The 24,858-nt window shown below is 43.6% G+C and overlaps 1 protein-coding gene across 1 annotated transcript in view; it reads left to right on the top strand.

Annotated features, from left to right (window-relative positions):
• The window catches only part of LPP (LIM domain containing preferred translocation partner in lipoma), a 167,116-nt gene that overhangs the window by 5,788 nt on the left and 136,470 nt on the right, over positions 1–24,858 (top strand). Inside the window, exon 2 of the mRNA XM_069974422.1 lies at positions 12,298–12,376. The gene's annotated coding sequence lies outside the window, so the exon portion shown is untranslated. The remainder of the gene's footprint in view (positions 1–12,297; positions 12,377–24,858) is intronic.

Raw genomic sequence — 24,858 nt, 5'->3', positions numbered from 1 at the left:
TGTAAGGATTTGTTTAAGGATTTGTTTAATCAAAAAATTGCTTTCAAATCAACCGGTCCCAGCAACTGCCAGAAATTTGTATTTAACTTCTAATAAAAAAATCTCCAGCCTTCCAGTACTTATCAGCTGCTTTATGTCCTGCAGGAAATGGTGTACTGTCTCCAGTCTGACACAGTGCTCTCTGCTGCCACCCCTGTCCAAGTCAGGAACGTTTTTCAGAGCCGCAGCAAATCCCCATAGAAAACCTCTCCTACACTTCAGACTGGAAATAATATACCACTTCCTGCAGGACATACAGCAGCTGATAAGTACTGAAAGACTACAGATTCACTACAGAGGCACTTTCAGGCATCCATTGATTTGAAAACAAATTCTTGGTGAACAACCCCTTTTAACATATCAAAAAAAAAATAAAAATAATAATAGATATATAGATAGAAAATGTACCCGACGCTGCCCGGGTATAAAGTGTCAGTGTGTTAATTAGATTTGTTCTAAGGTGCCCAGGAGGCCAATCTAAAGGTATTGTTTCATCAGTGGAATTAGTGTATACCTGTAGTGCATAGTTGGAGGGGTTCTGTATACCTACAGTGTATAATTTTTAGGGGTCCTGCATATCTGTAGTGCATAGTTGGGGGGTGGGGGGGCAGTATACCTATAGTTGGGGGAGTCCTGTATACCTGTAGTGAGTAGTTGGGGGGGGGGGGGCTGTATACCTGTACTGTATAGTTTGGAAAGTCCTGTATACCTGCAGTGTATAGTTGGTGAAGGTCCTGTATACTGTACTGTATAGTTCGTGGTTCCTGTATACCTGTAGTAAATAGTTGGTGCTGTATACCTGTAATGTATAGTTGGTGGAGGTTTTGTATACCTGTAGTTTATAGTTTGAGGGTCCTGGATACCTGTAGTGTATAGTTGGTGGAGGTCTTGTGTACCTGTAGTATATAGTTTGGGGGTCCTGTATACCTGTAGTTGGTGGAGGTCCTGTATACCTGTAGTGTATAGTTTTGGGGTCCTGTATACCTGTAGTTTAGAGTTCGGGGGGGGGTGCTGTATACCTGTATTATAGAGTTAGTGAAGGTCCTGTATACCTGTAGTGTATAGTTTTGGGTTTCTATAAACCCGTAGTGTATAGTTTGGGGTCCTGTATACTTGCGGTATATAGTTGGTGGAGGTCCTGTATACCTGTAGTGTATAGTTTGGGGTCCTGTATACTTTTATTATATAGTTAGTGGAGGTCCCGTGCACCTGTAGTGTATAGTTTTGGGGTCCTGTATACCTGCAGGGTCGTATTTACCATTAGGCACCCATGGTCTGGTGCCTAGGGTAGCACCTTGGAGAGGGGCAGTACCCTCCCGTTCAGAAAATCTGGTGTCTTTTCGAGGGAGGGGTATGGCAGTATTGGTCAGGTCTGGTATAGCGGTGTTATCCAGTCACAGTATGGCGGTATTGGTCAGGTCTGGTGTGGCGGTGTTAAATGTGACGTCTGAAGCTATTACCTACCTATCCTGATGCTAATTGGTGAGTGAGGATGGGGTGTCTTCAGGTTTAGTGCTTAGGGCAGCAGCAGCTGGTAATACTGCCCTGTATACCTGTATAGATGAAGTAGGGGGTCCTGTATTGTACTGTATAGATGGAGTAGGGGGTCCTGTATACATGTACTGTATAGATGGAGTAGGGGGCCTACCAGTTATTTCTGTGGATGTTGTGAGGCAGCTTCCCTAGCAACCAATCAGATTCCAGCTCCCTGTGAAAGTAGTAATCCTATTGGTTGCTAAGGCTCCAACTGCCAACTGCTGGGCAGCTGCAGCTAATTATATCACCTCTGTGTGCAGTGAGGAGATTTTCCCATTCATCTCTATGGGGCGCTGCTCTTCCCAATCCCCCTCTCCTCCTGTACATCTGGTAAGGACGGAACCTTCGCAATAACCTTCCTGGGCACCCAATGTATCTGTGGCCCAAATTTGGGGTCAAATGGTTCAGGTGTTTGGAAGTCTATTTGGGACAGACAGACAGAAGGACAGACAGACAGAAGGACAGACAGACAAGCTTTCATTTTTATTATATAGATATTGCACCCTGACCCGCTATAAACTCAAAGTGCCAAGTCAGTACTCGCAGGTCAAAGTCAGTATATACATATAGTAATCTTTGCATCAGATAAAAATACTTGCAAGTGCAAAATCCATTTGCCCCCCCCCCCCAATAAAAAAAAAAAAAAAAAAAAGCAAACCTCCCCCAAAACACATGCTCCGAGACTCCTTTTTCAGGAGGTTGTGTTGCACTAGCAAGACTTGTGTGGGGTAATGAAGAGTAGCTGCTGTTCTGGACAGTTCCTGACATGGACAGAGGTGGCAACAGAGAGCACTGTGTCACAATGGAGAGATGACACCGCTTCCTGCAGGGCATACAGCAGCTGATAAGTAGTGGAAGACTAGAGATCTTTTTAATGGAAGTAAATCACAAATCTATATAACTTTCTGCAACCGTACAATTTAACCGAAAGATTCGCCTGGCTGAGCAAGCCTCTGTGTATCGAGCAGAAGGGTAAAAAGCCCCCAGAAATCGTCGTTTTGAGCCGCCTTGTTGCTGTGATATATTACTTCTCTGCAATGTACTTTGGTTGGTTGCAACTTAAATAGTAAAACTTAAGCAAGCCGAGGTAATGCGGGCGTGAGGGAATACCTGCGTACAAAACAGCCTGGCCATGAGAGGCCCATTGCTTCCAGTGGAATCCCCCGATACTAATAATGTGCTAATAGGCACCTGGAGAGATGCGCAGCGGCGTTGTGCGCCTCAACGCGGGGAGCAAACGTTTCCACAGAACCGCACAAATAATGGACTATAAATAATCCTCTCCTGCTCGGCCATCCAAGGAGAATTGGGCTGTATCTCATGTTCTCTCCGTAAGGGCATTGCAGTTTATTGACCCCGCATAAACCTTTTGTTTGTGATGTTGTTGGGTGTTCCCATACTTGTACAGAGTCTTCTATCCATGTAATAATAATATCTTGGGTTTTTTGTTCTTTCATGAGATTCTACATTACACAGAGAAATTACTCACATTGGTCCATGGCCGCATTGAACCACTATCTTTATAGTGACACTTAAAGGGGTGTTCTGCTCAAACATATGAAAAGCTATGATGCCTATGGTGCGACTGACAATTCCTTCCATACTTGTTATTATCTATTCAGTCTCCTTCCCCCAGTTCTCAGCTGCTGCTTTCTGCTGAAGACACAAAAATCTGTGTGTGAGCCTTTCTGTCTCCTCCTCCTCCCCATGGCCGCCCACTATTATCCCTTAAATGCTGCGGCCTTTAAGTGTAAGTGATGAGAGCAGATCCTGTCACTTACTGACCAAGGCCCACCATCGTGCCTGCAGGCGTCCCGATCGCACTGCCTGACAGCCGGGGGTCCCTTACCTTCCTCTGTGGCATAGCATAGATCAGTGCATGGAAACCAATGTACCTATGTAATAGTCCCCATAGGGGTACTAAAGTGTGTTTAAAAAAATAAATAAATAAATATATAATGTGCCATAGCCCCTCCCCCAATAAAAGTCAAAATCACCCCCCCTTCCCTTTTTTTTTTTTTTTTTTAATAAATAAAACACGTACAAATAATTAAAGTATTATATGTGTTAGCATGTGTAATTGTTCGATCTATTTAAATAAAACAATATTCTTCCTGCACAGTGAACGGCGTGAACAAAAAGTGGTAAAGCAAGGATTGTTGTTTTTAAATTTCATATGTAAAAAACTAATATAAATTGATCAATATCTCTCATCTACACAAATATGGTTCTAATAAAAACTAGAGATCATGACGCAAGAAATGACGCTCTGTACAGCCTCGTAGGTGATAAAATAAAAGCGCTACAAGACTCACAATACGGCCATCGTAATCACACTTATTTGCAAAAAAAAAGTTTTACTGTTAATAACAATAGAAAAAAACAATATAAGCAACAACAAGCCCTCACATGGCCCTGTAGCTGGAAAAATAAAAACGTTTTATGGCTCTTAGAAGACAAGAAGGAAAAAAACTCGAATACAAATTTGAAAATTGGCGCAGTCCTTAAAGAGGACCTGTCACCTGGGAGGACAGCGCCGAGCCTGCCCAATCCCCTCTCCCCGGTGGAGCCCTGGATACTTACCCTTTCCTGCAAGTCCCGCTCCTGGACCCGATCCCTGGACGAATATATCGGCACCAGAAGGTGAGCACGCGCTGTATGTGAATTACCTGAGATGAGTCCGATGCCCATAGAGAATGACTGGAGCCGTCATTCTCTATGGGGATCGGACTCTTCTCTGCTGAGCGCACGCGGCTTCCAACGGCAAGATCTCTGTCCCGGGTCCAGGAGTGGGACTTGCAGGAAAGGGTAAGTATCTAGGGGTCAGGTGGGCTCGGAGCCGTCATCCCAGCTTACAGGTTCCCTTTAACCCCTTAAGGTCAAAGCCAATTTTATTTTTTGCGCTTTTGCTTTTTCCATTTTATGTTTAAAAGTCCATAGCGCTTGCATTTTTTTTCACCTAGAGACCCACATGAGCCCTTATTTTTTGTGAAGCCAATTGTACTTTGCAATGACAGGCATTATTTTTTCATAAAATATGCTGCGAAATCGGAAAAAAATCCCATTTGCGCTGTCAAATTTGAAAAAGAAAAAGGAATTTGTTTTGATTTCGGGGAGTTTTGCATTTACACTGTTCGCCCTATGGTAAAACTGACTTGTTATTCATGTTCCTCAAGTCGTTACTATTACATTGATGTATATGTATAACTTTTATGTATAAAAATATATATATATATATATATATATATATATATATATATATATATATATATATATATATATATATATTCTCTATCTATCTGATGGCTTTTAAAAAATTCAAACCATTGTTAACAAATATAACTAAAATCGCTCCATTCCCAGGCTTATAGCGCTTTTATCCTTTGGTCTATGGGGTTGTGTGAGGTGTCATTTTTTTTGCGCCATGATGTGTTCTTTCTATCGGTACCTTGATTGCACATATTTGATTTTTTGATCGCTTTTTATTACATTTTTTTTCTGGATTTGATGCGACCAAAAATGCGCAATTTTGCACTTTGGAATTCTTTGGCGCTTACGCCATTTACCGTGCGAGATCAGGAATGTGATTAATAGTTCGGGCGATTACGTGCGCGGCAATACCAAACATGTTTATATTAAATGGGAAAAGGGGGGTGATTTGGACTTTTATTAGGGGAGGGGATTTTTTTTTTTTATTAATAACACTTATTTTACTTGAACTAGAAGCCCCCCTGGGGGATATATATTATATGTACAGCAATGATCTCTCATTAGATCGGTCATAGATTGCTTTGGCCTGCTGCAGGCCACAGCAATCTATTGCCGAGCCGGGATCAGCGTCATTGCAACGCTGAGGCCCGGCACGGGCAGAAGAGCGGATCTCCCAGGTTTGACAGCTGCATTGAAGTGCTTAATTAGCCGGCGCGGCAACTGGACCCGCACCGGCTAATAGAGGCACTGCTGAGGCAGATTGCAGCTGGGAGCGGTGCAGTTCAGAGGGGGGTCCCGGCGGGACCCCGCTCTGAACACCCCCTGCGGCACCATGACGTACCAGATACGTCATGGGTCGCTAAGGGGTTAAGACCATTTTAGTCTGTCCTTAAGGGGTTAATATAAGACCCCAGTTTCCCCATCCTGATACTGTACTCTGGTAGAAAGTTCTCTCATTTTAACCCCCCCCCCCCCGGTGATCAGACGCCTTCCAGCTCTCCGCCGCCGCCTGTCTGCATCACTGTTGTTTTCTTCTGACTCCTCCTCCTATAGCTGCTGCAGGCACTAGGACCGGCACCAGTAATTGATTAACCCATTCTTTCCTGATACACAATACCTTACCTACAACTTGTGTCCCATATAATAATGACGCAGAAGTGTGACACGCTATTTTAGTCATGTGTTTTGCATGACTAGTTTTTTTTTTTGTTTTTTTTTGTCCTCATTTGGGGTTGGGATTGTCAGGCTCTGCTGTATTCCAGGCGGAACTGTTGGTCAACAACGTCCGTTTAACATCTTTACTTCTAATAAAATGCAGATGGTTTAAAAATAAAAATCTCCTTAGCTGGTATATCTGTGAACATCTGCTGGTGCCGGGCCCACGCGCCTTTCCTCCTTTCCGCTATGTTGTGGTAGCTTTGCACTAATTTTAGCAGAAGAGATACATATACATATATATATAATTTTTTATTTTATTTAGCCTTTATATTCCTGACCTACAGAGTGAACTGTTGACCATGAGGTTGAATTGTCAGGTGACGGGGACTACAGTAGTGTAGGCTTTCTGGGTAAAGTGTTTCACGAGGTTCTAGTTCAGCATTAATGTTAAAGGGGTACTCCGGTGAAAATATTTTTTTCTTTCAAATCAACTGGTGTCAGACAGTTATATAGATTTGTAATTCACTTCTGTTTAAAAAAAATCTCCAGTCTTCCAATACTTATCAGCTGCTGTATGCCCTGCATGAAGTGCTGTATTCTCTCCAGTCTGACACAGTGCTCTCTGCTGCCACCTCTGTCCATGTCAGGAACTGTCCAGAGCAGCAGCAAATCCCCATAGAAAACCTCTCCTGCTCTGGACAGTTCCTGACATGGACAGAGGTGGCAGCAGAGAGCACTGTGTGAGACTGGAGAGAATACACCACTTCCTGCAGGACATACAGCAGCTAATAAATACTGGAAGACTGGAGATTTTTAAATAAAAGTAATTTATAAATCAATGTAACTTTCTGAAACCAGTTAATTTGAAAGAAAGGGGAGGAGTTAAGGAGTCAGGTGACCCCACTCCAAGGGGTTTTAAACCATTCTTAATGTGGTATACGACAACCGTGATTAAGGGCTGATGGCCTGGGATTATGAAATGTGCTTTTTAACTGCAAAATTAAGACGTAACAGATTGGAAGTCCATCAGCTGCCGGAGCCTTCTCCATATGTAAGCTCCCTGTGATGTGGTGAGAGGCCTTTAGGTCCCTTTTGGTTTATGGGCCCAGTCATAGCTGCAACCGCTATACCTATCTATACTATAACTGCGCACGGCCTAAGGGTATGTGCACACTTCAGAAAGTAGATGGAAAATCCGTAGCAGAATCCGCCACTCGCATTCATTCGTGTTCATTCTTTGGATAGACAACGGAATTCACCCGTGCATAGAATGGAGTCTGACTCGGGCGGAGGTGGCGCCCTCAGCCATCTGCGAGCGGTGGATTCCGCTACAGATTTTCTGTCTATTTTCCGAAGTGTGCACATACCCTTAGGGTCGGCTCACGCTGAGGAATAGCCAAGGAATTGAAGAGGAAAGTTTTCTGCTTGAAATTCCTCACCTATTCAGCACCATTGACTTCTATGGGATTTCTCTAGCAGAATCTACATGTTAATTCTTTGGGCGGATTCACAGCAGAAAATTGTGCTTCTAAATTCTGCCGTGTGAACAACAGAGTGGAAATACCATTGAAGACAATGGGACTTTGCTCTGTTCATATTTTATGGGAGAAATTTTGAGCCAAAATTAAGCATGGATTCCATTTCTCACCTATTCCTCAGTGTGCACATACCGTTATCCTGTGCATCACTTGAGAGGCGGTGGTGTATGCTGCGCGTTGTCGCACAGCAGCATGGGATTGGCGGTCTGTAGAACAGACTCATGGCTCTCACTATAGTGCAGCAAAGATTCAAGATCCAAACCCCCCCACCCCACCAGGCCACGTAAACGACCACTCATGTATGCTGGGCTTGGCCCGTCTGATATGGCCCTTACAGGTGATGTTTTTGTGTATTGCGTCAAGATGAAAACATCTAAGCCAAGGAGGGGGGACAGCTGGAGGGCCTGGGGTTCCCCATCCCTGATCTAAGCCATATCAGTTTTCTGTCAGTCCGATGAGCGTAATGCAGGCGCGTCCGTCGCGGTAATAACCGTCCGTTGTACTCTCTGCTCTCCAGACACTGGATCAGGCAGGTCAGGCAGAAATCACCTTTTCAGTATTTATTAATATGTTTGCTTCTATGGTTTATTAAAACTCTCTAACCAAACCCGTAATTTTCTGACACTTTCTCTGTTGTGATCATTACTTTATGGAAATTGGGTTGTAAATTGCTTGTTTGGACAGTCGGCGCCGGCTGCCGCGTGGGATTTCTCCTTGGATCCTGTGGAGACGCTGCGCCTTTCTCCTCTCGGGTATAATTTCATGAAACTTACACACTGTTGGTTTCAATTTTGCAGCCATTTCCATCGGTTTCCCTGCTTGGTGCGGCGGCTGATATTTGAATTTTTATAGCGGTGGATTTAATGGCCACTATTGTGTCTCCCAGTTACACATTCCTGGACTATAAATTCTGTCTATTACTCACACTCTCACCAATGGATGGAGATAACTTACTATTTTGTATCGGCATATGTACTTTATACTCAATGTTTTCTCTTATAAATGTGAAGAAAAGTATGCCAGTTATTAAAGGGGGACTCCAGCAAAAATATCTTTCAAATAAACTAATTTCAAAAAGTTATATAGATTTGTAACTTACTTCTATTTGAAAATCTCCAGTCTTCCAGTACTTATCAGCTGCTGTATGTCCTGCAAGGAGTGGTGTATTCTTTCCAGTCCTACACAGTGCTCTCTGCTGCCACCTCTGTCCATGTCAGGAACTGTCCAGAGCAAGAATGTGTGGTGTGTGTTTTTTTTTTTTTTAATATGGGGATTTGCTACTACTCTAGATAGTTCCTGACATGGACAGAGGTGGCAGCAGAGAGCACTGTGTCAGACTGGAAAGAATACACCACTTCCTGCAGGACATACAGCAGCTGATAAGTACTGGAGATTTTCGAAGTGAATTACAAATCTATATAACTTTCTAAAACCAGTTGATTTTGACGGGGTAACCCTTTATTTTTTGTAATCCAGACCCTTCATAAACATAAACTATAAATAAATCCCCTAAAAATAAACACATACAATTCTGTAAGTATTTATAAACGTATAACAAAATTAAAGGGCATACTTACCTGCTGCGTTCCTCTTCTCACTCTGCACGTGTGCTGGGGAGGGAGCGGACTCTTGTGGTCGGAGGTATAATGCTGCCACCAGCCAGGAGGGTGTGTGACAGGATGGGCAGCCAATGGCTCAGTCCCCTGTTAAACTCGGCAGCGCATTTCACTTCATGAGCTTCTGATTTGCGATGTGTACCGATAAAGGCGCACAGCCGTACTTACCTGGTCTGTCTAGCGTTGTATCCAGATGTACAACCTGGAGCAGTCTGAAATCCCAGGTGCTCTTAGTGTTCTAGGGCCGGCATACGTGCCAGAGTTCTGAACAAAAATCGGACATGTCATGTTCTATAATGCCTGGACCTATGTTACGGCACGGACAAAAAAAACAGGTAAAAACCTGAAGGGTATCTGTGCCTAATAGATTTCGTGATCCGTAGGGTTCTTTCAGGATTTCCTGATGTGTGCACGGGGCCTTGGCAAGGGAAAGGCCGAGCAGTCGTTTGTGCCGCTGTAAGGTTTACACTAAGAGGGGGAAGATAAATGTCCAGTAGACATGAGCAAATTTACAGCACAAACGCAGTAATCGCTTCGTTGGCTCTGCAATCGTTTTTTTTAGTTGGCTGCCAGTGAAGTGCGTGCTGCTCCGTCCTGGGTGCTTGGAAAAGCTGGATCCAGTCCTGGGAAACTTCTGCCAGGACTGGATCCAGCTTTTCCGGCAGTGAAGCAGCACAGACTTCGAAAGCAGACGGCTAATAAACCGATTGCCGAGCTAACAAAGCGATTCACTGTGTTTGTACTGTAAATTTGGGCATCCGAGATGAGCGATTTGTGCATACGGACGTGGAGGGTGTCACTTACCCATGGGAACCCACCTCTATTAGACATAGCTCAGAACCTCTAGTCCAGTCCAGCCATGTATTCTATGTACTGGAGGAGATCGGAGTACTTCCTTACTAGTACCCAATAGTTTGGATCCGACTTTATTGGCCCATACAGTGAGATGTCGTGGGAAAAAACCTCAAATAAATAAAATCCCTCTCGGGCATGGGAAAGTGTTCTGCTATTCTCTATATGGGACGGATCCTTTCTTTCTCGGTGTTTTTTAAGCTTTTTTTTTTTTTTTTACACTATATGTTAGGCCGCATACTTAGAATTCTTGTCATAGTTGAGATTTGGCCGCTTTCTGCAGCGAGTCTAGTGATCCCATGATGGTGAGGAGCTTGCGTGCTGGTGGATGCGTCTAGTTGGGGTGTTACATAATACACGTACATGGTGGAGCTATACAGTGTATGGACGTCAGAGCCGCACACTGATGACATTACACATCTTGTCCATTGTTCTTTATGACCTTTTTATTTTCTTGTTCTGCCGACTGATAAATCTAAAGGGACGTTGGTTGGCTAGCAAGCGTTGTGTAAAATGTCACGGTGAGGAGGAACTCTATGGGGTTGGTTGTATGTCCCACAGACTAACTTACAGTAACTTTTTTTTTTTTTTTTTTTTCTTTTGGTTCAGTATTTTTGCTTAAAGGGATACTCCACTCAAACATAACTTTTGATATGTTGCTGCCCATGGTGAGGCTAACAATTCCTTCCATACTTGTTATCTATTCAGTCTCCTTCCCCCAGCTCTCAGCTGCTGCTTTCTGCTGAAGACACACATCTGTATGTGATCCTTTCTCTCCGTCTTCCCCCTCCCTTCTGAGACAGCAGATGTAAACAAGTCCCTGGCAGGCATGCTGGATAGGTTAATCTGAAGTCATGTCGCTGATGAACTCTGTGACCCTGTCAGCTTGCCAGCCAGTAGAGGTGCCGGCCTTAGGACCCTATTACAGAGTGATGATCTGCTGAATCAGGGTGATTGAAGCTCCGTGTAATAAAGACAATGATCTGAAGAGCTGATCATCGTATAATAGCTGTCGCTTAAACTTGATTTAAAATCGTTGTCTGCCAGACGTGCATCTCTGAGTAGCGGTGCCCGGCCGACAGCTGATGACACAGTGAAAATAAAGTTTATTCTTTCCTATTCTCCCCCATTGTCCTGCAGCCTGTCGCCCGTGTTTCCTGCTCACACTTGGGGCCCAGTCTCTTCAGTGACAGCTCGCTCAGCCAATCACTGGTTGTGGCACTGTCCTATATGTCGAGCAGGCTGTCACTGAAGAGGCCGGACCAGAAGTGTGAGCAGGGAATACGGGCGACAGGCTGCAGGACAATGGGGGAGAATGGAGAAGTATAAGAGTGGGGACCTTTATAGGCTTAGGTATGTAATGTTTGATAATTGTAATAAACATTAAAAATGGTTTAGTTTTAAATTCCAGGTGATGCTCATTTGTTAATGTATAGTCAAACATACTGTTCAGTACACAGTGCAAGCATCATTTAATACAGAGAAATCCTGTTGACCTGTGTGCCCTGGGGGTGCATGTAGTGTGGGTACAGCAGCATCAGCAGGGGGTGCATGTAGTGTGGGTACAGCAGCATCAGCAGGGGGTGCATGTAGTGTGGGTACAGCAGCATCAGCAGGGGGTGCATGTAGTGTGGGTACGGTGGCAGCATCAGCAGGGGGTGCATGTAGTGTGGGTACAGCAGCATCAGCAGGGGGTGCATGTAGTGTGGGTACGGCAGCATCAGCAGGGGGTGCATGTAGTGTGGGTACGGCGGCATCAGCAGGGGGTGCATGCAGTGTGGGTACAGCGGCAGCATCAGCAGGGGGTACATGTAGTGTGGATACCGCAGCATAAACGTGGGGGCATGTGGTGTGGGTACGGTGGCAGCATCAGCAGGGGGTGCATGTAGTGTGGGTACGGCAGCATCAGCAGGGGGTGCATGTGGTGTGGGTACGGCAGCATCAGCAGGGAGCTGCAGGTACAGTACATGTGCGCTCTCCATGTAAAGACCGGTCATCATGATGCTGATATTCCAGGGTTATGTCAGGAATGTCAGGATAGGGGCAGCCGGCAGCGTCTACTCTCGCAGGGTTAATCATATACTCAGTGGAATTCAGTCTCCATATATTGCCTTTTTTTTTTTTTTTTTTTTGTTATTTTCTCCCAAAGTACCAAAAAGGGGGAAGCGGGAAGGATGATATCTGACAGGCTTGTGGGTCCTGTTTTCCATATTTGGAAATGTTTACCCAAAGCAGTGATCTATTGCACGAGGAGGGGAGGTGAGTCAGGGTTTGGAAGCAGGATATGAGTGCCTCGCAACATGTCACATCCCCCTCCCCGGCTTCTCAAACCTTGTGGTCTCTTTCAGGTTTACAACCCCTGGAACTCTGGATCTGGTTTAGCCTTCAGTAAGTGCCCAGTGTCCGGGGAGAGAACACCCGAGCGAGGTGAGTGCTGAGATGCTTTATTACAGCTTTCTATGAATGAGATGTAACATTGGCTTCTGCTCGGTGTATACTGTGTATACCTTGTATACTGCACTGCTCAGGTAATGCCTTGTATACTGCTCTGCTCTGTGTATACCTTGTATACTGCTCTGCTTCCTTGTTCCTATTGATTTCATCATCCCATGGTATCTGCTGGTACCCTAAACTTCAGCATCCTTTACGGGATCGGAGGCCATTTTTATTTCCCATGGTTATGTGGGGGCTGCACACGCTTGCCATAAAATATGTGGGGCCTACAAGTCCTGCTATACAATTGTAGAACACCAATCACTTGTAGAAGTTCTCTGCAACTTGCAACCTGCAAAAGGGGTTGTTCACCAAATTTTTTCTTCTTCTTTCAAATCAACTAGTGTCAGAGATTTGTCATTCACTTTTATAAAAAAAAAAAAATCCAGTCTTCCAGGACTTATCAGCTGCTGTATGTCTTGCAGAAAGTGGTGTATTCTCTCCAGTCTGACACAGTGCTCTCTGCTGCCACCTCTGTCCATGTCAGGAACTGTCCAGAGCAGCAGCAAATCCCCATAGAAAACCTCTCCTGCTCTGGACAGTTCCTGACATGGACAGAGGTGACAGCAGAAAGCACTGTCGGACTGGAGAGAATACACCACTTCCTGCAGGACGTACAGCAGCTGATAAGTACTGGAAGACTGGAGATTTCTTTTTAAATAGAAGTACATTACAAATTTCTGGAACCAGTTGATTTGAAAAAGAAAAAAAAGTTTGTGGACAACCCCTTTAACAGTCACGCAACTTTATTTTTTTCTTTTAAAAAATGTTTTACACTTTCTGTTACATTGAATAGGTGAACAGGTGGTAACCGGCACAGGCAGATACGGGGGGTGCAGACATGGAAGCCCTTACATTTGTCAGTTGTCTGTTTTGGAATAATTTAATTTTTGAAAAATTTGAGGGATGTTTCAAATTTTCCATTTTATTATCTAGATTCTGACTAATCTGCAGTCTTGCTGCTTTAATGCCGACCGTTTATCCTAAAGCTAAGCCGATCCTTCCTGTTGTACAGATCACTTTCCAGCAGTGTCCACCTTTTTACACACCGGATTACACATCGATGGATAACACATCGATTCACCATAAGGGTATGTTCACACTACCGAATACACACGGAAGTATCACGCTCAGGCCCATTAACTCGAGCTCAATCCAACATCTGCCCAGACAACTGAAACGTGAAATGCATTGAGTCAATGGGACAGGTGTAACTATAAGCGGAGCCCACCGTGCAGCCTCTGCTTGAAGTTTCTGCGTGTATTCCAAAGTGTGAACATACCCTAGCTGATGCTTAGAGACTTTAATGGGATTGAATATTCTGGAGATATTCATACGAATATCAAATATTTGAATATTTCACTATTCGCTCATCGCTAGTGAGCATCTGCTTCGATCTGTTTTTTTTTTCATTGACTTCTATTATAAAAAATCAAAATGCCCTTTTTGTTTTTTTAAAACATACACAAAAGCATGGTGAACCGCATTTTTGTGTACGCTAATAAAAGGATGCATTTTAAATCCCGTTTTTTTCTTTTAATGGAAGTCAATGTAAAAAAACTGATCAAAACTGATGCACACAATTGCATCCATTTTTTTTCTTGATTAGGCTGGGTTCACACTGTTTTTGCAATCCGTTTTTTTTATCCGAGTTTTATGAAAAACTGATGCGTGTGTGCATCAGTTTTGATCCCTTTTTCTATTGAATTCCATTATAAAAAAAAAACTAATCAAAACAAGTTTTTTTTTTTTTTTACATACACAACAACGTAGTGGACATCATTTTTGTGTCCATTTAAAAAAACTGATCACACACATTCGTTTTTCAAACGGATGAAATAAAACAGATTGCAAAGATGTGGTGTGAACCCAGCCTTACAAACACCCAGCCTAATAAAGGGGGGAAAAAAGTCTGCTGCACCTGCTCCTTGCGCGGTTTTGATTGATACAGTGCTCCTTTCCTGCAGTTGGGTTTGCATACAGCCTCTCGGTAACATTTTTGGATAATTGTAGTTCTACCTGGTGAATAGGAGGAAACCTCAGTGTCTCTGGCTTGAGAACTATAAGGAGAGGTAACTTTTAAAGAGACATTGATATAGTTACATTTTGTTTTTATTACTTTGAGAAATACAATGTAACTGTTTCTGGCACTAGTCCGGTTTCTTCTGCAGAGTGCAGGTTGCTGTATAGAGGCCTATGTTCCGTCTATGTAGATACCGACATCGGTAAACAGCTTAGTTTCTCGTTGTCTTTTCCATGCGCTGTTGTCAGGATGATTTCTCTGTTTCCACCATGATTCTCAATGGGCGCCCTAGGTGGAGGAACCTATCACACATTAACCTACTGTCACCACATGGCGCCCACTGATGGGTTTTATAAGCGATGGCGACTATACAAGTGCCCCTTAGGATGTCGCATTTTACGTCTCTCACCTGTATCTACTGTATGACCTGGCCAAAGATTGGTTTGACAGATATTTTTCAGCTGAGCATAATTGTGCTCAGCTAATCACGGCTGAGCAGCTGATGACGCAACAGAGGGGGGCCGGCACGAGGGACGGTCGAAGCTGTTCGGCTGGCCGCCGAAGATTACATCATTGTCGGAAGATGGCAGACGGGGGTCGACATGCGTCAGGTAAGTATAGGGCACTACACTTCCGGGGTTGGCGTGGGTGGGGTGAAACACTGGGAAGGGGGCCATTCACTAGCATAACATACGTTGCAAAGTTGTATAACTTTGTAATGTGTGTTATTTAGTGAATAATTGTTTAGTGCTGCACTACCCCTTTTAATGTAAAGTCTTCCCATACTTATCAGCTACTGTATGTTCTGCAGGAAGTGGCTTAGTCTTTCCAGTCTGACACAATGCTCTCTGCTGCCACCTCTGTCCATGTCAGGAACTGTCCAGAGCAGCAGCAAATCCCCATAGAAAACCTCTCCTACTAACGTTGTTTCTGACTTGTTTTATCTATGATATATCCCAAATATCTTAATGCAACTGTAATATTGTTGTAATTCTTTATTTTATGTGAAATTCATAAAAAGATTGAATCAGACAACCTCTCCTGCTCTGGACAGTTCCTGACATGGACAGAGGTGGCAGCAGAGAGCACTGTCAGCCTGGAGAGAATACACAACTTCCTGCAGGACATACAGCAGCTGATAAGTATGGGAAGACTTCAAACTTCTAAGTAGAAGTAAAATACAAATCTATATAACTTTGATTTGAAAGAGATTTTTGCTGGAGTACTTTAGTTAGTTTAACATGATGGATGGTAGTAGAGCAATGACCAGTCTATAGTGTCCTCGTACTGGTGTGACGGTATTACACACTGTGGGTAATGAAGCCGTCCTAGTAGCGGCTTATGCTCCGTATTGCTGTGAACGTTTGTTTGCGCGTCCTATTCTTTATTTGCTCTGTGGGAAAGTAAAGTCCCCGAATCCTGCCGCCCGTCTGTAGGAGCTTGTACTGTGATAGTGCTAAATGTCAGCAAACACCAAGAAGACTAAATAAGACTTTCCTGTTTGATGTGAGTGCGACGGCAGATGTCTCCGCTGAATGCCAAGGCTCCCGATGCTGCACGAGACTTCTGTTCTGCTGCTTCTGATTTTTGTACATCTGATCCATTTTGTACATGTTTGTTACTTCATACACCTCATACGCCTCTTAAGGGTCTGTTCACACGTAACATATGCGTGTTTGGTGTGATTTGTACATGCAAGTTTTGATTTTCACAGGCGAGTTCAACACCACAAAAAAACGCAGCTACTTTCATGCGAGTTTGATGCGAGTTTTACGCAGCGAGTCTGTGCGTGTGAACAGACCCCAACTGTCAGTACTGTGTAGGTGTGACGGGTCTGCATCCAGGGGGGATTCTACACCAACCTCCCAATTCTGATCTCTCATCTGGAGGGGAGAGATGCTGGTGCATGCTGGGAGGTACGATCGTTTTGTTAAAGGGAAGCTTCCTAAAGTTAGTGGTGGTCGTGCTATGTGATCAGAAGTAGTACAGTGGCGTCCTTTTGTTAAAGGGGTACTCCCCTCAAACGTAACTCTTGATATGTTGCTGCCCATGGGGAGACTAACAATTCCTTCCATACTTGTTGTTCTTTATTCAGTCTCCTTCCCCCCCCCCCCCCAGTTCTAAGCTGCTGCTTTCTGCTAAAGACACAAAAATCTGTGTGAGCTTTTCTGTCTCCCCCCTCCTTTCTGAGACTGCTGATATCTGTCTAGCTGTATCTGCAACATTGTAGATTCTTAGTAATGCTAGGAGGATTAATCCCAGTGAATTCATTAGCAACTTGACCTCAGATTAACTCTCCCAGCATTACAAAGAAGTTACAATGTTGCAGATAAATCCAGCCAAGGACCTGTTTACATCAGCTGTCTCAGAAGGGAGGGGGAGACAGAGAAAAGCTCGCACACAGATTTTTGTGTCTTTAGCAGAAAGCAGCAGCTGAGAACTGGGGGAAGGAGATTGAATAGATAATAACAAGTATGGAAGGAATTGTTAGTCTCACCATGGGCAGCGACATATCAATAGTTATGTATGAGTGGAGTACTCCTAAATCGGGCTCTTTTTACATTGTGTTAGCACCACATTTTTACCACATTCAGCGGTTTTTGTGGTTCATTTAAACATATACACTGAAGATATCCCCCCCCCCCCCAACATATAGCTCATGTGGACACTGTGAGACTCGGTGTGTTACATGTACGTTTATTGTTGGGATTGACCTATGTGTCGGGGTCCTTCCCTAGCACATGACCTGGGTCTGATCCTGCTTCCGTACTCACATAGACACTTGTTACAATAGGTGCAAATGATTTATTTGCAACCCACAACCATTCCCGTCCACCCGCCAGTTGGGCTCTTCATTGTCTTTGCTTCACCTTTCCACCATAGATGACCTTTCATAAACTACATGTCTCCGACCCCACATAGAATGAGGTGCGGGGCCGGGAATATTCATCAGTCGCATTCTATCCAGGGAAACATGATGATGAGTCTGCACTTCAGAAAGGCTATTACCTGTACATCAAGGTTCTGGTATTTACACAAATAAGGAGGAACCCCGAAAAACAAACCATTTCTTTACCATCGGTAATTCAGCGATTCGCTCGAACTAGGGGTGTGTGGCTCTTCTAACATTACAATGATAGTTGTTTGTCTGTGGGGGATCTGTTTTTCCATTGACTTCCAAGGATTTAAAAACTGATCAAAACACATCAGTCTTTTTATTATACACAAAAACACAAAAAAAGGAAAGTCAATGTAAAAGTGGATCAAACGGATTGCAGTGTGAACCCGTGACTTGTGTTTTTCACTGCATATGATCCACAGCAATATTTTATTAGTGCCCCCCCAAAGCCATCACAGGGCACAGTACAGAGATACAGACTAATACTTTATTGTAAACGTATTTTTCTAGGTTTCTGTTATCTTATATTAATCTTACTGAGACATTTTTCTAACTGGAAGCTCCTTGTTGGCCACTTTGATGTAACCGATAACCAAAATGGGGGTCTCAGTGACCATGCTGAGTAGCCATTTGCACAGTGCAGCACTCCACTGCACTTACTACTGCATCAAGGCTTCACTTCCTGGATAACATGGTGATGTCACTTCCTGGATAACATGGTGATGTCACTTCCTGGATAACATGGTGATGTCACTTCCTGGATAACATGGTGATGTAACAACCCGACTCCCAGAGCTGTGCGGGCTGTGGCTGCTGGTGAGGATGATGGCAGGGGGACACGGAGGGACACTGAGCATCCCTCTGCCATCATCCTCTCCAGCAGCCACAGTCCGCACAGCTCTGGGAGTCGGGTTGTGACATCACCATGTTGTTCAGGAAGTGACGTCACCATGTTGTTCAGGAAGTGAAGCCTTGATGCAGTAGTAAGTGCAGGGGAAAAAAAAGCTTTTTATAAGCATTTCCCGTAAAGTGTATATTGAATTGTATAACTTTTGGGGGGCAATACAATACTTTAACAAAAATTTTTGCTGCACTTCTCCTTTAAGCAAGTTTAATATATTTCTGTGAGGGCTTAAAATCGTGATTTACTTGGGATGAGCCATTTTCAAATCAACACTTGTATTTGTAAGGGGAGAGATCAGGAATCGGCGTGATGCATGGCGTCTGGCCACCTGCACTGCCCACCAAGGGGAGATATCACTTGAAGAATGAACTGGCTTTGGGATAATCAATGTTGTAAACATACCCTGAAGTTATAAAGAGAGCAAGCGCCCAGGTAATTGCAGCCCAAATCCTTTTTAATGGCTGTCAGTCAAATGGGGTGGGCGGGCCTGGCTGTGCTGGGTACGCCCCCCGGACTTTTGAGCCTCATTTATATATTAACAAAAAGGCATGGAAAGGACTATAGAGATTAAGAAAGGTATAGCCCGAATCCTAATGACTTTCCCTCTCTGGCTGTGTTCTTACTTACACTGCTGGCAGGGCCACTTTAAGGGGATGTTCACACTGAGGAATTTCAAGTGAAATCCACGCTTAATTTTACGCATATTTCGCTTGAAATTCTGCCTGTAAGATATATACTGCGCAACGTCCTATTGTGTTCAGTGGGATTTCTGCTCTGCTGTTCAGATGCCAGAATTTACGCGCTAAATGTTCTGCCGCAGATCCACTTTCCGCCCAAAGGATTAACGTGTCAGTTCTTTGGGGCGAATTCCGCGCGAGAAATCCCATAGAAGTCATTGGGGCTGTGACTTTCCACATTCTGCCTGAGCTGAAGAAGATTTCGAGCAGGAAATTCCTCAGTGTGAACATATCCCTATGTAAAAGTGTTCCACATGACGCATGCACACACGGCAGTGTTGCACCCAGTTGATGCTTGGCTCTTGTATTATTGTCTATACCTTTTGTGCATGCCGTTGTTGCACACAGATGACTGCTCTCCTTAGGCCAAGACCGTTGTACGTGAGCTTGGCTCTTGTATTATCGTCTATAACCTTTGTGCATGCCGGCCGGTGTTGTGTTACTGTGAAGCTAGCCGCCTCTCCCGCAGCACGGAGCTCAGTATTACAGCTGAAGCACGAGTGGCTTAGGGCTAAATAATTCAGCATAGTTAGAATATACTGAATGCCTGCACTATGGCGTACATTGTTAATCCGGCTCTCCCCTGATTAGCGGCCGGGGGGGGGGGGCAGCTTTTGTTTTTCACCTTCTCTTTGTGACTGTAAATAATGCAGATGCAGCAAATGAGAGCTGGAATTTCAGTAGAACACTTTGACCTACAAATATTGTCGGCTTCGCTCTAGTTACAGAACAGTCTTGTCTGAATAGACCCGGAGCATCGAGGAGGGCATGTAGTCACGAGTGGCCGTCTCTTCTAACTTTGGCCGGTGTATGGCGTGTGTTGTGATTGGCTAGCCCGCTATGATTATTCTCAATAGCGTAACCAGAGAATATCAGTGAATCTGTTATATCCGTGTCCTAACCGCTATTGGTTGAAAGGGTCTTCTGAAATACTCTTTTTAAGCGGTACTCTGGTGAAAATTGCTCTCTGCTGCCACATCTGTCCATGTCAGGAACTGTTTTACAAAGTGTGAACACACTGTGTTGGGAATATAAGTATTGGGGCCAAATATATAAAATAACCCTCGATAAAGGCGTTGCTGAAACGTACGTTGGGGTGGGGGCTGTATGCGGACACCAAGCCGTCACTGACCTAGGGTGCTATAACACCATTTTTTTTAATGACTAACGATAAACAAGCTCAGGTGACCGCTATGGAAAACAACCCAAAATTCTTCGCCCAATTACATGGAAACATTGTTACTTATGATCGTTCTTGTGGTCGTTTTGTCGTCTCTATTGCGTATGTTTCAGCTATGACTTATTACACTGAACTATAAAAATAGGTTTGAATTCTATCAAACGACCAATGATTTGTCGTTGGTCGTTTAATCGTTTGCTGCTATTACACGAAAAGATCGTTCAAATCCGAACAATCTAATTTTTTTTTTTTTTAACGATAATCGTCACTTGTAATACGGCCCTTACAGGTATAGGCTCTGAGACTACCTGGGTATTATTGTTTGTGGACTGTGACCTTAGTCTCTCCCTGTGACTACATTTATCTATATACATTCTTCTGCTATTGGCTTCTTGCACTTCTTGTAGTTTCATGTTCACAGCAGAACAGTTTCCCGCAGTTAGCAGCCCCCCTCTCATGGTGTTGTGCATCCTGCAGATTTGCTTTGAATCTGCAACTTCAAATCGGCTCCATCAAATCTGCTGCAGATCCTGTATGTGTGCATGCACCTTTAATCAAACTTTTTGCTATTTTGTGATAAATTCAGCTTATTATTTTATTATTTTTTTATTTTATTATATTTTAAATATATAATAGTGTGAACATAGCCCTTAGATGGCTGCATTGAATGACAGATAAGAGTTAGGGTTCTTGGAATTTTGTCAAATTTTTCTTTTTCTTTTAAACTAAAATATCTTGTCCACAGAATCAAACATTTTATTCAAAAATGACTATGTTTTGAGTTACATTCTTAAAAATATCTTCTTATTCTGCAGTTTTCATTCTGGCCACTAGGCTTAGAAATAAGCAGAGACTTCCTGTTCTGTATGTATTAAGGAGAAGGCTTCTGTATCTTTACCACATTACAGCCAGAGGGGGCGCCAGTAGGCAAAACGATAGCTCCTCACCCCTCTGCGCTGTAGAACGACCATTGCACAAGAGATTACATACCCAGCCTATGCAGAGAGTCACTCTAAGGGTGGTCACAGTATCTATCTACCGGAATTAGACTTGCTGTATTATTAAAACTCTAAACTCTAAATACTCTAAATACACAAACCTACCATATCTTACCAGAACAAAACAACATGAAACATCATAACGTATACACCAGTTCATGCCCACACAAACAATCCATATACCTATATAGAATTTTAGCTAACAACATATTAATAAACTATATAAACCACTATATATAATACACCTATATACCCTTCTATATTCAATTCTACACCAACTAAACAAGACATCATACACAAACTACAACTAAACACTTGCTGTAAAACATACAACTGTTAAAACCGTTCAGGCACAATAGCTGCCCCCATAATAATGTACCAAAAAAATAATAGAAAAAGATAAGGGAAAAAAAATGTTTTTGAGTATCTGGATCCAAACGGTAAAACAAAAATGTAGGCGATACAATCCCTTTAAGGCCTGAAATAAGCGGTGTCACTAAGGGGTTAAGAAAACACACACGCCAATTTCTATCATTGTCATTAAACAGCCAGGTCAGGGTGGCTGCGATCTATTGCCCCCCCTTCCGGGGAATGTTCTACAATTGACCCTTTGTTCTGCCATTAGCTGATCCTTGGGATGCTGGTGGATTGGAGTGTGCCGACAAGCCGTCCTCTTCCCACTCCGGAGCGTCTCTAAATGTTTAATGCTTATTCTGTAGAGAGGCGCTTTCTGAAAGATGGAGCAGAATAAAATTACCCAGTGACCTAAATAGCGGATTTGTCCTCATCTCACCTTTTTAAGCATCTGTTTACAAAACAACAAGCTGTGTTCCCATCGATCCGGCTGCGGAGCAGGACTAATGAAATCTTGTTGGCGCATTGATTTGTAAGACAGCCCTGTCAGTTCTGCCGCTGATAATCAATGCAAGGTATGGAAGCCGCTCGCGCTCAGCTAGAAAACCTATGTCTGGCACTTCATCAATGGAAGGAACGTGTCTCCAGAAAAAGGATCTCTTACCATTTTACTGAATGGCTTGGTTTCCTTTAATCACGTCTTCTCGCTAGTAAAACGACACTGTATATGTAACCAGTATAAGGCCTTATCCGCGTGTCCTGTGGTCGCTGATCTGTGGACCGTTTTAGGGCCTAGTAACTCCTATATGTGCATTCATACCATCCGTGCCGTGAAAAAATTGGACAGGTCATAGTGCGGAGATGGATTGCAACATGGATGCCTCGATAGACACCTGTATGGTATACCACTGCTTTTACCCCAGCCCGGACAACACCAGCGCCTCCTGACCCACATCCCACTTCACCCTCAGAGCCGGCACATATTGACCTGAACCGGCAGCACTGCGGCTGATCCCTGGGGTAGCGGCTGCAGTGATCAGCTCCCTGTCCCTGTGGTTTCTTCTGGTGCTGCACAGCTCTGCTCCGGAGCGAGAAGAACAGGAAAGGTTCTGAGACACATGAGGTGGGGGGGTTGGGTTTGGGTATGCGCTGCCAGAGGCCCAGGGGGTAGAGGGGGACGTAGTCGTGTCAGTTCAGTAGCGCAGTGCTCCTGCCGAGAGCTCACTGCATCGTAATGAATTATAATGCAGTGGGTCGTGTTAAAGGGAACCAATCAGCACAATGGATGCACAGTATAGCTCTGCTGTGCAGCCCTGTCTGTGGCAGCTCCACTGCCCGGCTAGTCCGTTACCTGCACTCACTCCTGCTTGCTTTTCAGGCTCCTTGTTACTTGCTCCACCTTGAATGCTCCAACTCTTCTGGCTGGAGTTTTTAACTTTTTTTTATTGTTTAATGTTTCCCTTTTTTGTCTTCTGTTTTATTGCCACACCCATATATATAATATATATATATACACACAGTGGTGCCTTGGATTAGGAGCATAATTTGTTCCGGGACGGCGCTTGTAAACCAAATACACTGTTAAACCAAATCAAAACTTCCCATAAGAAATCTCTTAAATGCAGACAATTGGTTTCACACCCCAAAATGATTTTTTTTATTCTGAATAACATGTAAAACAAATGAAACAGATTTAGGAACAGCAGAATATGTGATATATAAGTTACTGTACAGTATAGCAATCAGCATGTGGTATATAATGTATAGTAACTGTATAACCCTGATAACACAGCAGCTGGATATGTGATATATAAGTTACTGTACAGTATAGCAGCATGTGGGGTATAATGTATAGTAACTGTATAACCCTGATAACACAGCAGCTGGATATGTGATATATAAGTTACTGTACAGTATAGCAGCATGTGGTGTATAGTAACTGTATAACCCTGATAACACAGCAGCAGCTGGATATGTGATATATAAGTTACTGTACAGTATAGCAGCATGTGGTGTATAATGTATAGTAACTGTATAACCCTGATAACACAGCAGCAGCTGGATATGTGATATATAAGTTACTGTACAGTATAGCAGCATGTGGTATATAATGTATAGTAACTGTATAACCCTGATAACACAGCAGCAGCTGTGGTATATAATGTATAGTAACTGTATAACCCTGATAACACAGCAGCAGCTGGATATGTGATATATAAGTTACTGTACAGTATAGCAGCATGTGGTGTATAATGTACAGTAACTGTATAACCCTGGTAATACAGCAGCAGGTTGTAGAGTCAGGATGGAACTGATGATCCCTATAATAGTGAGGATGGGAAACACAAAGGCGGACAGAGACTGCAGGGAGTATGAAGGAATGAGCAGGGCAGATGTGGGCACATACATGCAGCACTCTGTCCGGGGAGAGAGGGGTTACAGTTATGAAGATATTACCTCCACAGTCCTGTCCCCTGATGTAAGCCCCAGCCTGAAGTAGATCTACTGTGATTTGGAAGGTGAGGGAGACTTCCTGGGTCAGAGTACAGGGCTGTAGACCCCGCTATGCAGACCATGCCCCTCACCCACTCCCACCCAGTACAGGGGGCTCTTACACCAAAGCAATGCTCTTACACCAAGTCACAATTTTAAAAAACCTGTGAGCTTTTCAACCAAAACGCTCTCAATCCAAGTTACTCTTAAACCAAGGTACCACTGTATATCGATCGTATAGAATGTGGTGATCTGGATGGCATGAGGCTGGTTATTGGCAGTACCTCTTCCTCTTGTAGGTTACTATGTGAAAAAAAGTCACCCTTCTCCTTTTCCCTATTTTCCCCAACCACTGTCCTGTGCTGATAGTATCACACATCTTCCTATACGTTATGTAGGGTTTACAAATCACCAGCATTAAAAAAGAACCCTGCATCACGTTTTATGAAGCCTGTAAAGCATTTTCTACATCAGACTTGGTTATTTTAGGTCAGACCGGCGGCACATTATACATGCAGGATTTTACTTATTTAGTGCTGGCGCTCCGCCTCGTCTACATTCATTATATAATCTTCTGTGTGTGTGTGTGTGTGTGTGTGTGTGTGTGTGTGTGTGTGTGTGTGTGTGTGTGTGTGTGTCTAATGATTTGCCTTATGTTTAAAAAAAAAAGGCAATCAAAGCAACAGGCCTGTAAGCTACATGTGGTACACATACTTGTATTTGGTACACATCTTTTAGCTTTTACCTTCTTTGCTTTGTGACACCATCCTTTTAAGGGTACTGTACTCTGACCTCTGTACTCTGAAATCTCATCATATATGTGACCCT

The sequence above is a fragment of the Dendropsophus ebraccatus genome, chromosome 6 (genome assembly GCF_027789765.1).
Source record: "Dendropsophus ebraccatus isolate aDenEbr1 chromosome 6, aDenEbr1.pat, whole genome shotgun sequence".
Taxonomy (NCBI): domain Eukaryota; kingdom Metazoa; phylum Chordata; class Amphibia; order Anura; family Hylidae; genus Dendropsophus; species Dendropsophus ebraccatus.
The sequence above is the reverse complement of the archived record's forward strand: the minus strand, read 5'-3'. Positions and strand labels throughout refer to the sequence as shown.